Source organism: Arachis stenosperma, chromosome 10 (genome assembly GCF_014773155.1).
Source record: "Arachis stenosperma cultivar V10309 chromosome 10, arast.V10309.gnm1.PFL2, whole genome shotgun sequence".
NCBI lineage: Eukaryota > Viridiplantae > Streptophyta > Magnoliopsida > Fabales > Fabaceae > Arachis > Arachis stenosperma.
This window is the reverse complement of record NC_080386.1, coordinates 57643694-57656354: the sequence shown is the minus strand read 5'-3', so window position 1 is coordinate 57656354 and position 12661 is coordinate 57643694. Positions and strand designations below refer to the sequence as shown.

The 12661-nt window shown below is 38.9% G+C and overlaps 1 non-coding gene across 1 annotated transcript; it reads right to left on the bottom strand.

Moving 5' to 3' along the window:
- Positions 1-12352: 12352 nt before the first annotated feature.
- LOC130958588 (small nucleolar RNA R71) lies at positions 12353-12460 on the bottom strand. Its single transcript, XR_009077701.1, has one exon. It is a non-coding gene; the product is annotated as a small nucleolar RNA R71 (small nucleolar RNA).
- Between the last annotated feature and the right edge of the window lie 201 nt (positions 12461-12661).

Genomic DNA, 12661 nt, shown 5'->3' with positions numbered 1-12661 from the left:
TGGTTGGAATTCATCCAACGCTCCATCATTCCTACTAGCAACCGATCCGAAGTGACTGTAAATCAGGCTATCATGATCCATAGCATCATGATTGGAGAGGAAGTAGAAGTTCATGAGGTCATATCTCTAGAACTCTACAAAGTGGCTGACAAAACCTCCACTTTAGCAAGGTTAGCCTTCCCTCATCTCATCTGTCACCTATGCAATTTAGCTGGAATTGTCATAGAGGAAGACATCCTCATTGATAAGGACAAGCCCATCACTAAAAAGAGGATTGAGCAAATAAGAAAGCCCACCATGGACCTCAACAAGAGCATGAGGAAGTCCCTCATCAAGAAATCCCTGAGATGCCTCAATGGATGCATTTTCCTCCAAACAACTATTGGGAGCAACTCAACGCCTCTTTGGGAGATTTGAGTTCCAATATGGAGCAACTAAGGATGGAGCACCAAGAGCACTACGTTATTCTCCATGAAATTAGAGAGGATCAAATAGCCATGAGGGAAGAGCAACAAAGGCAAGGAAGAGACATAGATGAGCTCAAGAGGAAGAACTAGCCGCCATCACTAAGGTGGACCCATTCTTTGATTTCCTTGTTCTTGTCTTTCTGTTTTTTTTTTTTAATTCTATGATTGATGTTTTATCTATGTTTTAGCTTTATTACATGATCATTAGTGTCTAGTATCTATGTTTTAAAGCTATGAATAATTCTATGAATCCTTCACATTTCGTAAATGAAAAATGTTCCTAATTAAAAAAGAACAAGAAGTACACGAATTTCAAATTTTATCTTGAAATTAGTTTAATTATTTTGATATGGTGGCAATACTTTTTGTTTTTCTGAATGAATGCTTGAACAGTGTATATTTTTTATGGTGAAGTTTATGAATGTTAAAATTGTTGGCTCTTGAAAGAATGATAAACAAAGAGAAATGTTATTGATAATTTGAAAAATCATGAAATTGATTCTTGAAGCAAGAGAAAGCAGTGAAAAAGAAAAAGTGGCGAAAAAAAGAGAAAAAAAAATAGAAAAAGAAAAAGCAAGCAGAAAAAGTCAATAGCCCTTTAAACTAAAAAGGCAAGGGTAAAGGGGATCCAAGGCTTTGAGCATTAATGGATAGGAGGGACCAAAGGAATAAAATCCTGGCCTAAGCGGCTAAATCAAGTTGTCCCTAACCATGTGCTTGTGTCATTGATGAGCGGATATTTTATACGCTTTTTGGGGGTATTTTCATATAGTTTTTAGTAGGATCTAGCTACTTTTTAGTATATTTTTATTAGTTTTTATGCAAAAATTACATTTCTGGACTTTGGTATGAGTTTGTGTGTTTTCTTTGATTTCAGGTATTTTCTGGCTGAAATTGAGGGACTTGAGCAAAAATCTGATTCAGAGGCTGAAAATGGATTGCAAATGTTGTTGGATTCTAACCTTCCTGCACTCGAAATGAATTTTCTGGAGCTATAGAAGCCCAATTGGCGCGCTCTTAATTGAGTTAGAAATTAGACATTCTAGGCTTTTCAGAAATATATAATAGTCAATACTTTGCCAAGTAGTGATGATGCAAACTGGTGTTTATTGCCAACTTTCTAACCTATTATGGCGTTAAATGCCAGAAACAGGATACAAGCTGGAGTTACACGCCCAAACTGGCACAAAAGCTGGAGTTAAATGCCAGTAATAGCCTCTACACATGAAAGCTTCATTGCACAGCCCAAACACACACCAAGTGGGCCCCGGAAGTAGATTTCTGTACTATCTATCTTAGCTTACTCATTTTTTGTAAACCTAGGTTACTAGTTGAGTATAAAAACTACTTTTAGAGATTCATTTTGATACCTTATGATATTTTATATCTGGATTTGTATCTTCTACGGCATGAGTCTCTAAACCCCATGGTTGGGGGTGAGGAGCTCTATTGTGTCTCGATGAATTAATGAAATTATTTATGTTTTCTATTCAATCACGCTTGTTTCTATTCTAAGATATTCATTCGCACTTCAACATGATGAATGTGATGATCTGTGACACTCATCACCATTCTCAACCTAAGAATGCGTGCCTGACAACCACTTCCATTCTACCTTAGATTGAATGTATGTCTCTTGGGTTCCTGGTTCACGAGTTTGACTGCCTCTCCTGACAACAGAGCATTCAAATCCGTGAGATCAGAGTCTTCGTGGTATAAGCTAGAATTAATTGGCAGCATTCCTGAGATCCGGAAAGTCTAAACCTTGTTTGTGGTATTCCAAGTAGGATCCGGGAAGGGATGACTGTGACGAGCGTCAAACTCATGAATGCTGGGCGTAGTGACAGTGTGCCAAAGGATCAAGGGATCCTATTCCAACATTAGTGAGAACCAACAGATGATTAGCCATGTACATGGACCCTTTTCACTGAGAGGACGACTGGTAGCCATTGACAACGGTGATCCACCAACATACAGCTTACCATGGAAGGAGACCTGCGTGCATGAAGAAGAAGACAGTAGGAAAGCAGAAATTCAGAAGACAGAGCATCTCCAAAACCCCAACCTGTTCTCCATTACTGCATAACAAGTATCATTTAATCCATGTTCTTTTACTTATTCCAATTAAAACTTAAAACCATTATTGATATCCTGACTAAGAGCTACAAGATAACCATAGCTTGCTTCAAGCCGACAATCTCCGTGGGATCGACCCTTACTCACGTAAAGTATTACTTGGATGACCCAGTGCACTTGCTGGTTAGTTGTGCAGAATTGCAAAATTGTGATTGTAATTTTCGTGCACCAAGTTTTTGGCGCTGTTCTCGGGGACTGTTCGAGTTTATTTTGTTGCTTAGATTAGGAAAAATTGTCTTTTGTTAGTTTAGAGTCTCTTTATTTTCTTTTCAAAAATTTTCAAAAATCTTATTTTTCTTAGTTAATTTTTTGTTTTTACTTGAGTCTAGTTTCATGTTTTAAGTTTGGTTTCAATTGCATGTCCTTATTTGTTCTTCATATTTTCGAATTTGTGTCCATTGTTCTTTCTTGATCTTCAAGTTGTTCTTGTTTATTTTTGTTTGATCTTTAGTTCTTCTTGTTTTGTGTCTTTCCCTTTTTTTTCTTGTGATTTTCAAAAAGTTCAAAAAGAGTTTTCAAGAAAATAGTTTTTCTTTCATAACTCAATTGGTTAGAGCGTTGGCTTATGTTTTTGGCATCTTCTTTTCAAAAAAAAATTCTTTGATTAAAACTTGTGTCAAATTTTAAGTTTGGTGTTCTCCTATTAATTTTTCTTTAGTTTTCGAAAATTTTATTTTGGTTTTCTAAAAATTTTAAGTTTGGTGTTCTTTTTTTGTTCTTGTTGTTCTTGTGAGTCTTCAAAGTATTCTTGAGTCTTCTTTGTGTTTTGATCTTTAAATTTTTAAGTTTGGTGTTCCTTGGTGTTCTCCCTCCAAAATTTTCGAAAACAAGGAGCATTAGATCTAAAAATTTTAAGTCTTGTGTCTTTTGTGTGTTTTTCTCTTTCATAATAAAATTCAAAAATAAAAAAAATATTGATAAACCATTATTTTTTTATTTATATTGTGTTTAATTGAATGGTTTTATCAAGTCTTTCACCCACTTATTCATATGATTAGCACGATTTTATAAGTCCTTCCCAAAATTGTTCTATGATTGAAAACTTGCTTCCTAAAGATCTTTTAATTGTATATTTTTATTCTCCTTTATACCATTCAATGCCGTGATCTGTGTGTTAAGTGTTTCAGGCTTCATAGGACAGGAATGGCTTAGAGAAAAGTGACGCGGGTGCATGGCTCACGCGACCGCGCGAAATGGAGGAAATCGTAGTGACGCGCTCGCTTGCCTGACGCGAACGCGTGGATTGGAAGCTGCACAAGTGACGTGAATGCGTGGACGATGAGCACGCGTGGCACGGAAAAATGGTGAATGACACGAACGCGTGGACAATGCGGTCGCGTGATGTGCGCGATCTGCAGAATTTACAGAAATTGCTGGCATGGATTCTGGGCCACATTTTAACCTAGCTTTCGGTCCAAAAACGCAGATTAGAGCCAGGGAACGTGCAGAGACAAAACATTTTTTTCTCATTCCGCATAATTTCTAGAGAGAGAATTCTACCTCTTCCTCTAGGTTTTTCTTTACACTCATAATTTAGGATTTGAAGAATTTGCTTTGGTTATTGAGAAGAGTCTACCTCCGGAACTGGTCATTCTAGTTTGTTTACTTACCTTTCACTTACTCTTTCATATCTTTAATTTGTCCAGAGTTACAATTGGATTATTTTTAGAGTTTATTAATACAAAGACTATTTTTATTTTTAATTGATCTCTTTGATTATTGTTTATCATATCTCTTTTTATTCCCCCTTTTAATTTTGTAAAGTCTACATTAATGATAATGGAGTAGTTTCCCAACATCATTGGGAGTTGATTAAAAGGAGAACCTTGAGTTAGAATACTCAAGAGTCAAATTGTAACTGGGTTTATTGTTGGTTGAATCTCTAGTCACTAACGCTAATCCTTCCCAAGGGAGAGGATTAGGACTTGTGAATAGAGGTTGACTTCCAATTTACTTGACTTTCCTTTATTTAGTAAAGGATAACTAAGTGGAAATAGCTCCCAATTACCAATTGATCTTGAGAAAAATCCAACAAGGATAGAACTTCCAATTGATCTTCTCCCGGTCAAGATTTTTATTTAAATTACATAAATTCTCAGATTTAATTTCCTGATTATCAAACTCAAAACCGTTTTGGAAAACCTCTGATTAATAAAATAGCACATCTTTCTGCAACTCGTTGGGAGACGACCTGGGACTCATACTCCTAGTATTTTATTTCTAAAATTTGTGACAACTCTTTTCTAAATTGACAAGCAGATTTTTGCTGGTTAAGAGCTGTACTTGCAATGCTATTTTTTCTTAGTAATTCTTAATCTGGCAATTTTCACCACGCCAATTTTTGGCGCCATTGCCGGGGAGTTGCAATAGAGTGCTAATTTATTGATTGGAATTTATTTATTTGTATTTATTTATTTTGCTACTATGAGCTGCATGTTTCTTTCATTGAATGACACGTTCACTACCTGATCCAAGCTTGTAAGTATTTGATCTTGAGATTGAAAGAACTATTTCACATACAAGGCAAGCTCGGCGTCAGTTAGTCCACTCCGAGGGCGAATCTGAAAGGTCACTTAAGGAAGAAACAAGCTCCCTTTCTACTGATTCGGTTGATTTACGTGCAGGTGACATGGCTGCACCTAGGAGAGTTACTATCCAGGAAGCTAGAGCCCTTGATTTTACACTGTAACCGTATCAAGTGCATCACCCAGCGGTGGCTGCAGATTTTGAACTAAAGACTGCACTACTCAACTTGATGCCTAAGTTTCATGGCTTACCTGCTCATGAGCCTATCAAGCACCTTAGGGATTTCCAGGCAGCCTTCTCTACTGTGAGGCATGATGGGGCAGATGAAACTTCTATTCTGTTAAAAGCCTTCCCGTTCTCTCTTGAGGGAAAGGCGAGAGAGTGGTACTACGTCCAACCTAGAGCGACTGTTGCTAACTGGGATACGCTTATAAGGGAATTTTTGGAAAAATTCTTTCTAGCTGAAGTTATTGATAGATTGAGAAAGGAAATTTCCGTGATTGTTCAAGGCGAATCTGAGACTCTCCATGAATATTAGGAGCGCTTCAACAATCTTCTGGAAGCATGTCCCCACCGCATGATTGAGAAGTTAGTGTTGCTTGGCTACTTCACACAGGGCATGAAGCCTCAAGATAAGACCACATTGGAAGGTGCTAGCAATGGGTCTATGAAAAAGTACAAGACCACTGATGAAGCATGGAAATTGATTAGCGACTTAGCTGAATCCACTAGGAATCACAGGCAAAGGTAAAGAAACTCCAAAGCTGTTGCAGAGGTAGCCTCTAGCAAAGAGACTACTGCTCTAACTCAGAGTATATGTGAAATGACCAACTTACTGAAGTAGATGCAGTTGAGTCAACAACAAGCTCAGTAAGCTCAGCCATCTCCACCACAGCAAAGCCAACAATTATTTATACAAAGAGTATGCGGGATCTGTGCTGATTATAGTCATTATACTGATGAATGTCCGCAGCTCCAGCAGGAAGACAACACTGTGGTAGCCACTCAAAACTTCTATGACCACCCCAATCAAGGATACAATCAAGGTGGCAGCTACAACCATGGATGGAAGGATAATTCCAACCAAGGTTGGAGAGATAATTCTAACCAGGGTTGGAGGGACAATCATAACAGAGGAGGCAGAGATAACAATGGAAACCAGAGGTGGAATAACAATAACAACATCAGATAGCAGAATCAAAATCAGGCCTACAGAGCACCTCATCTAAGGCAGCCTTAAGTATCTCAGCATACCTCTCAGATCACTTATCCCTCTTCATCTTCTAATGATAAGTTATTACAATCTATTGATCGGAGATAGCAGGCCATGAAAAACAACCTTACTTCTACTCTAAATGGTCTGAATTCTACCTTGAAAGCTCTTGTCTCACAGATTGGATCACTAAATAACTCCAACAACCAGCCTTTGAGCTTCGGTGAAATCCCCTCTCAACCATTACCCAACCCCAAGGGTGGCATCAATGCCGTTACCTTGAGGTCTGGAACCACACTACAAGGGAGGAATCCTGAGGAGCCAAGCCCGCTAAAACACGCCCCAACTAAGGACATGGTCGAGGTAGAGGATGTTGAAGAAGAAGATGAAGCACAAGGCATGGCTGAAGCTGAAGCAGCCCAACCAAGGAATACAGAACCCAAGCAAGCTGAAGCTGTAAGAGATGCCACTCCTATCTCATTTCCACGCCTTGCTAAGAAATCCAGAAACAGATGGAACTTGATCCCAAAATGGTAGAAATTTTCAAAAAGGTTGAGGTAACTATTCCCCCTTTTTGATGTTATTCAGCAAGTACCTAAATACGCAAAGTTTCTAAAAGAATTGTGCATACACAAAGATAAAATTACTGAATTAGAAACTATTCCTTTAGGTAGTTCTATATCTGATTTAATGGGAAATATACCTGAAAAATGTAGTGATCCAGGCCCATGTATGGTTAACTGTACCATTGGAGGTGTGATATTTTCTGACTGTATATATGATTTAGGAGCGTGCATGAGTATTATGCCCCTGTCTATATATAATGCTTCAAGGCTCCCTCCCTTAAAAAGGTCGGAAGCTCATTTTGTGTTAGTAGATAAAAGCATTATTACAGTGGTTGGAATTGCTGAAGATGTGTTAGTGAGCATTAAGGGGCTCACGTTTCCCATTGACTTCTGTATCTTGGAGATGCCCCAAAATGACTCAGGAAAGCCTTCGTCAATCCTGCTTGGAAGACCGTTTTTGAAGACTTCGAAGTTCAAGCTGGATGCCTATTCGGGAACCTATTCTTTTTGAGGTAGATGGCGGAACAGTGAGCTTCAATCTGGATGAAGCTATGAAGCATCCTCCGAAATATCACTCCATATTCCAATGCGACATCATTGATGAAATTATAGCTACAACTCACCAGGAAGAAATGGAAAAGAGTCACATGGAGCAAGATCCAAGTGTGGGGACTCCCTTTGAACATACTGAATATTCGTTACCCTTTTCACCAGCTCCAGATGATCAAGAGCCAAGCCATGAGTAGAAAATGGAATTAAAGCCCCTTCCTCCACACCTCAAGTATGCTTACCTTGAGGACAAGCAGAAGTTTCCAGTTATCACTGCAAGGGAGCTCACTTCCCAGCAAGAAGAACAACTGCTTAGTGTTTTGAGGACGCATAAGAAAGCAATTGGATGGAGCTTGGTGGATATAGTAGGCATCAGCCGTCAAGTTTGTGAACATAAAATATTCTTAAAAGAAGGAGCAAAGCCTGTTCGTCCACCTCAAAGAAGATTGAATCCAACCATCTTAGAAGTTGTCAAGAAGGAAGTAACCAGACTACTTGACGCAGATACCATTTACCCCATTTCAGATAGCGAATGGGTCAGCCTAGTGCAAGTGGTGCCCAAGAAGTCTAGAAGCACAACAATAAGAAATGAGCAGGGAGAAAGTCTGACAACCAGAATGCAGAACTCATGGAGAGTCTGCATTGACTACAGGTATCTCAACCAAGCCACTCGCAAGGATCATTACCCCTTGCCATTCATTGATCAGATGCTTGATCGCCTGTCAGGTAAATCTCATTACTGCTTTTTATATGGTTATACAGGTTATTTTCAAATCCATATAGCTCTTGAAGATCAGAAAAAGACTACTTTTACATGTCCTTTTGGGACTTATGCTTATAAGAGATGCCCTTTGGTTTATGCAATGCACCAGCTACTTTCCAAAGGTGTATGATGAGTCTTTTCTCTGATCTTATTGAGACCTGTATGGAAGTTTTTATGGATGACTTTAGCATATATGGTGATTCATTTAGCCTTTGCTTGTATAGTTTATCTAGAGTATTAGACAGGTATGTTAGTTCAAACCTTGTTTTAAATTTTGAAAAGTGTCATTTTATGGTGAAACAAGGAATTATTCTAGGACATGTTGTCTCTGATACTGGTATTTCTGTAGACCCAGCAAATGTGGATGTTATTTCTAGTTTACCTTACACCTCCTCTGTGAGGGAAGTCCGTTCGTTCCTTGGCCATGTGATGAGCGGATAATTTGTACGCTTTTTGGCATTGTTTTTAGTATGTTTTTAGTATCTTTTAGTTAGTTTTTAGTATATTTTTATTAGTTTTTAGTTAAAATTCACTTTTCTGGACTTTACTATGAGTTTGTGTGTTTTTCTGTGATTTCAGGTATTTTCTGGCTGAAATTGAGGGATCTGAGCAAAAATCTGATCCAGAGACTCAAAAGGACTGCAGATGCTGTTGGATTCTGACCTCCCTGCACTCGAAGTGGATTTTCTGGAGCTACAGAAGCCCAATTGGCGCGCTCTCAATGGCGTTGGAAAGTAGACATCCTGGGCTTTCCAGCAATATATGATAGTCTATACTTTGCCCAAGATTTGATGGCCCAAACCGGCGTTCAAAGTCACCCTCAGGAATTCCAGCGTTAAACGCCGGAACTGGCACCTAAATGGGAGTTAAACGCCCAAACTGGCATAAAAGCTGGCGTTTAACTCCAAGGAGAGTCTCTACATGAAAATGCTTCATTGCTCAGCCCAAGCACACACCAAGTGGGCCCGGAAGAGGATTTTTATGTCATTTACTCATCTTTGTACACCTTAGGCTACTAGTTTTCTATAAGTAGGACCTTTTACTATTGTATTAGACATCTGGAGATCTTTGAATCTTTTGATCACTGGGAGGCTGGCCTCACGGCCATGCCTAGACCTTGTTCTTATGTATTTTCAACGGTGGAGTTTCTACACACCATAGATTAAGGTGTGGAGCTCTGCTGTACCTCGAGTATTAATGCAATTACTATTGTTCTTCTATTCAATTCCGCTTGTTCTTGTTCCAAGATATCACCTGTTCTTCAACTTGATGAATGTGATGATCCGTGACACTCATCATCATTCTCACTTATGAACAAAGTGACTGACAACCACTCTTGTTCTACAAGCATATGAGGCTTAGTGAATATCTCTTGGATTCCTGATACACGATGCATGGTTGATCGCCTGACAACCGAGTGCTCGCCTGACAAACGAGCCAGCCATTCCGTGAGATCAGAGTCTTCGTGGTATAGGCGAGAACTGATGGCAGCATTCAAGAGAATCTGGAAGGTCTAACCTTGTCTGTGGTATTCTGAGTAGGATTCAATGATTGAATGACTGTGACGTGCTTCAAACTCCTAGCAGGCGGGGCGTTAGTGACAGACGCAAAAGAATCAATGGATTCTATTCCGGCCTGACCGAGAACCGACAGATGATTATCCATGCTGTGACAGAGCATAGGCAACGTTTTCACTGAGAGGATGGGAGGTAGCCACTGACAACGGTGAAACCCTTGCATAAGCTTGCCATGGAAAGGAGTAAGAAGGATTGGATGAAGACAGTAGGAAAGCAGAGAGACGGAAGGGAAGGCGTCTTCATACTCTTATCTGAAGCTCTCACCAATGATATACATAAGTATCCCTATCTTTATCTTTATGCTTTATTCGTTTATCACTATACCCATTTGAGTCTGCCTGACTGAGATCTACAAGGTGACCATAGCTTGCTTCATACCAACAATCTCCGTGGGATCGACCCTTACTCGCGTAAGGTTTATTACTTGGACGACCCAGTGCACTTGCTGGTTAGTTGTGCGAAGTTGTGTTTATGCCATGGTATTGAGCACCAAGTCTTTGGAGCCATTACCGGGGATTGTTTTGTGTAAAAGTAGTGATCACAATTTCGTGCACCAAGTTTTTGGCGCCGTTGCCGGGGATTGTTCTTGAGTATGGACAACTGACGGTTCATCTTGTTGCTTAGATTAGGTATTTTTCTTCAGAGTTCTTAAGAATGAATTCTAGTGTTTCATGGTGATCTGCTGAAATCTGGCTGGCTGTGAAGCCATGTCTAATCTTATTGGACCGAGGTTTCAACTGATCATCACAATAGCTTGTTGATCTCTATCAATCTTGCTATTGGAGCAATGATCTGCTAAGGCTTGGCTGGCCATTGGCCATGTCTAGTGTTTTGGACCGAAGCTTTCTTTGAAAGCTTGGCTGGCTGTGAAGCCATGTCTAATTCATGGACCGGAGTCTTAGACTAGCATTGCAATGATTCCTGGAAACTCAAATTGAGAATTCTGAAACCTTTATTTTCTATTTCCATATAATTTTCGAAAAAAGCACAAAAAAATTTATAAAAATCATAAAAACCAAAAATACTTTATGTTTCTTGCTTGAGTCTAGTGTCTAATCTTAAGTTTGGTGTCTTGCATGCCTTGTTTATTTGATCTTGGTTCTATTTTCAAGTCAATAGTACAGGGGACTGAAGATTCAGAACATGCAGCAGAGGAATTACACAGAAAAAGCTGGGCGTTCAAAACACCCAGTGAAGAAGGACAGACTGGCGTTTAAACGCCAGCCAGGGTACCTGGTTGGGCGTTTAACGCCCAAAAAGGTAGCATTTTGGGCGTTAAACGCCAGAATGGATACCATTCTTGGCGTTTAACGCCAGGATGGCACAAGGGGGAAGATTTTGTTTTCAAAATCAATTTTTTTCAAGTTTTCAAAGTTTTTCAAAATCAAATCTTTTTCAAATCATATCTTTTCAATCAAATGTTTTCAAAATCAATTTCTTTCCTTTTTCAAAGATACTTACTAACAATTAATGATTTGATTGAACATTTTAAGTATGTTGCCTTTTCTGTTGAGAAAGGTTTAATGTTTGAATCATATCTTTTCTTGTTAGGCAAGTCATTAATTTTTAAAATCAAATCTTTTTAAAATTGTTTTCAAAATCATATCTTTTCAATCATATCTTTTTTAAACCCATAACTTTTCAATCATATCTTCTCAACCACATCTTTTTCAAAATAGATTTCAATCAAATCTTTCTGATTTCTAATTTCAAAATCTTTTTCAAAAATCACTTAATTTCTTTCCCACTTTTATTTTCGAAAATCAATTAAGTGTTTTTCAAAATGTTTTCAAAATCTCTTACTCAAATTTTCGAAAATTACTTCCCTTCTTTTCACATCTTTCTATTTATGGACTAACACTATTCCTTAATGCAAAATTCGAACCCCATCTTCTTTGATAAGTTCGAATTTTCTACTTCTGTCTTCTACTTTTCTTTTCCTCTGACACCTCAAGGAATCTCTATACTGTGACATAGAGGATTCCACATTTTCTTGTTCTCTTCTCTTTCATATGAGCAGGAGCAGAGACAAAGGCATTCTAGTTGAAGCTGACCCTGAACCTGAAAGGACCTTGAAGCGAAAGCTAAGAGAAGCTAAGGCACAACTCTCTGTTGAGGACCTGACCGAATTCTTCAAAGAAGAAGAACCTATGGCAGCCGAAAACAACAACAATGCCAACAATGCAAGGAAGGTGCTGGGTGACTTTACTGCACCTACTCCCGACTTCTGTGGGAGAAGCATCTCTATCCCTGCCATTGGAGCAAACAACTTTGAGCTTAAGCCTCAATTAGTTTCTCTAATGCAACAGAATTGCAAGTTCCATGGACTTTCATTGGAAGATCCTCATCAGTTTTTAGCTGAGTTCTTGCAAATCTGTGACACAGTCAAGACTAATGGGGTTGACCCTGAGGTCTACAGACTGATGCTATTCCCTTTTGCTGTAAGAGACAGAGCTAGAATATGGTTGGACTCACAACCTAAAGAAAGCCTGGACTCTTGGGAAAAGCTAGTCAATGCCTTCTTGGCAAAGTTCTTTCCACCTCAAAAATTGAGTAAGCTTAGAGTGGAAGTCCAAACCTTCAGACAGAAGGATGGTGAATCCCTCTATGAAGCTTGGGAAAGATACAAACAATTAATCAGAAAGTGTCCCTCAGACATGCTTTCTGAATGGAGCATCATAGGTATTTTCTATGAGGGTCTCTCTGAACTATCCAAGATGTCTTTGGATAGCTCTGCTGGAGGTTCTCTTCATCTGAAGAAGATGCCTACAGAGGCTCAAGAGCTCATTGAAATGGTTGCAAATAACCAATTCATGTACACTTCTGAAAGAAATCCTGTGAACAATGGGACAAGTCAGAAGAAA